At 44.9% G+C, this 2606-nt stretch overlaps 1 non-coding gene across 1 annotated transcript; it reads right to left on the bottom strand.

Annotated features, from left to right (window-relative positions):
* Positions 1–2066: 2066 nt before the first annotated feature.
* LOC122488820 lies at positions 2067–2168 on the bottom strand. The gene has a single exon (XR_006298742.1). It is a non-coding gene; the product is annotated as a U6 spliceosomal RNA (small nuclear RNA).
* Positions 2169–2606: the final 438 nt, after the last annotated feature.

Here is a 2606-nt window from a genome sequence, read left to right as displayed (position 1 = left end):
GGAAAGCCCTGATAGCAACGGAATGCCTAGAAGACCACACCCTCCCCGTCCCGTCCCCGTCCCTGCCTACGATCCCATGCTGAACACACACTACCATCCCCCGCTGTGGTCACTTGCTCTCTGCCTGCTCTCTTGCACCTCCCCCTGCTCCCAGCACCTGAAATAAATCTCTCTCTTTCTCTTTTCCAAACCCTTGTCTCTTGAGTTATTGGCTTCTCTTGTGACAGGCTTATCCAAGTTTGGTCAGCAACAGGGTTGGCAAACCCAGCCAGGAGCTATGTGTCCAGCTCCCTGGGTTCTCCAGTTCAGCTTGCCAGCACCAGGGCTCACCTGCTCATTTCCTGAGTTAGGGGCTGTGATAGGTCATTGGGTAACACTTACACATAGAAAGCATAAGCCCCAAATACCAAAAGTGGTACAGTGAGAAGGAAGTCTACTTCCCACCTTGGCTCCCCAGAGGCCACCGTTTGTACCAGCTCATGTTTCTTCCCAGACAACACACCCGTATAACCTTAGTAGAGATGCATCTTACAACTCTCGTGTGCTTTGGTGTGTTGTAAATCGTTCTGAAAAGAAAGATACATTTAGGAGTGACAGTAAAACCTTGGATTGCGAGTAACTGTTCTGCGAGTGTTCCGCAAGATGAGCAAACGTTTCTAATAAATTTCAGCTTGATGAAGGAGCGGTGTCTCGCAATACGAGTAGTATGTGTCGCCGAAGGTCACGGGATCACAACTGAGCTGAAGGTGCTTGGAATTCGCTTTGATACACAAGTGCTTTGGATCACAAGCATGTTTCCGGAACGAATTATGCTCGCAAACCATGGTTTTACTGTACTGCACTCTATCTACTTCACAGTGTATATTTGCCTGGTAAAAAGCTCTGTTTCTCAAACTTATTTGAACCCAGAACTCTTCTTTTGGAGAAGAGTCTTTTTTTTTTTTTTTTTTTTTTTTTTTGAGAGAGAGAGAGAGAAAGGGCACAAGTGAGTGAGGGGCAGAGAGAGAGACAGAGAGAAGTGGGGCTCACCTGAGGCTCGTGATTTTTTTACCTGATGTGGGGCTCGTGCTCACTTGAGGAAGATTCTTAAAGACATTTTCTAGTACTGGCATTTTCTGACACCACATATAGGAGAATGCTCATGTGGCAGGGTCCTGTTTGATAAATTAGCGAACATGTCTTCATTCCTGGTCATTCCTGGGCCTTTTGACCTTTCCCCTAATAGGGCATTGGCATAGCATTCTGGGCTCACAACCCCAGAGAAAGGAGGAGTACAGCAACACAAAAAAATGTCCATTCTGGATTTCTCACTTTCAGATTACATCTTTGGGACAACAGGATGAGAGATAAAGCCTTTGAGTTTCAAAAGTCAAAGCCCTAAGGGACTCGGGGCCGGCAGTTTATGACAGAAGTCACAGATTTGGATGGCTGTAAGGGAATAACTTTTTCCCTGCCCTAGGAGACCCTCTGAATTGAGGAAGGGAGAAAAATATCAGAACAAGATTAGGCACCGGTGAGTGTCCCAGAGAAGGGGAGGACATGATAGAATCCCCAGAGAAGTTTGCTACCTCCCCTTGGTAACTCCGAGGGGAAACCAAACCCCACGGGGAAGTCCCAAGTCCAGGATGGCACAAAGTGTCTTAATGAGAACTGGGTTTTGCCGCACCGGGTAGAAACTCCACAATAAGGGATTTATACACTTTGAAATTTCCTTTATCTTTAAACAAATTGTTTTAATTCCAATATAGTTCACACACAATGTTATATTCGTTTCAGGTGTACAATCTAGTGATTCTGCACTTGCATACATCACCCAGTGGTCATCACTGAAGGTGTCCTCCTTCATCCCCACCACCTGTTTCCTCCAGCCCCCCACCTCCCTCCTCTGCTAACCACCAGTTTGTTCTCTACAGTTAAGATTCTGGGTTTTTTGATCTCTCTTCCCACCCCCACCCCTCGTTCACTTGTTTTGTTCTTAAATTCCACACATGAGTGAAATCATATGGTATTTGTCTTTCCCTAACTGGCTTATTTCACTTAGTACTATACTGTCTAGATCTATCCATAAAAATATGAAACGCTTCATGAATTTGCATATGTCATCTTGGCTCAGGGGCCATGCTAATCTTTGCATGGTTTCCAATTTTAGCTCTGATTTTTAGTATATCAAAGCAAACACTAAAACTTATTTCTCGTTAACATAAAAGTCCGGGTTGGTCATCCAGGGCTAGAAGCGTGCTCCACATTGTGAAGAACCCGGGTACCTCCATGTTGTTGCTTTGTCTCCCAAGGCCTCAACATCAGATTTCCAGTTCTGGGCAACAGGATCGAGGAAGAGACAGTGAAAAGACAAAGGGAACCCACATGCTGTTTCCTAAGAAAGGTCTATGGAAGCTCCCATATATTTCTATCACATTCATTTCACAGGAAGTTACTCGCCTGGTGTTATGGGTTGAATTATGTCCCTCACAAAGATACGCTGAAGTCCTAACCCCCATACCTGTGAGTATGACCTCATTTGGAAATAAGATCTTTGCAGATGTAATCAGTTTAAGATGAAGTCATTAAGGGTGGGCCCTAATCCAATATGACTGATGTCCTTGTAA

Source organism: Prionailurus bengalensis, chromosome A2 (assembly GCF_016509475.1).
Source record: "Prionailurus bengalensis isolate Pbe53 chromosome A2, Fcat_Pben_1.1_paternal_pri, whole genome shotgun sequence".
Classification (NCBI taxonomy): Eukaryota; Metazoa; Chordata; class Mammalia; order Carnivora; family Felidae; genus Prionailurus; species Prionailurus bengalensis.
The sequence above is the reverse complement of the archived record's forward strand: the minus strand, read 5'-3'. Positions and strand labels throughout refer to the sequence as shown.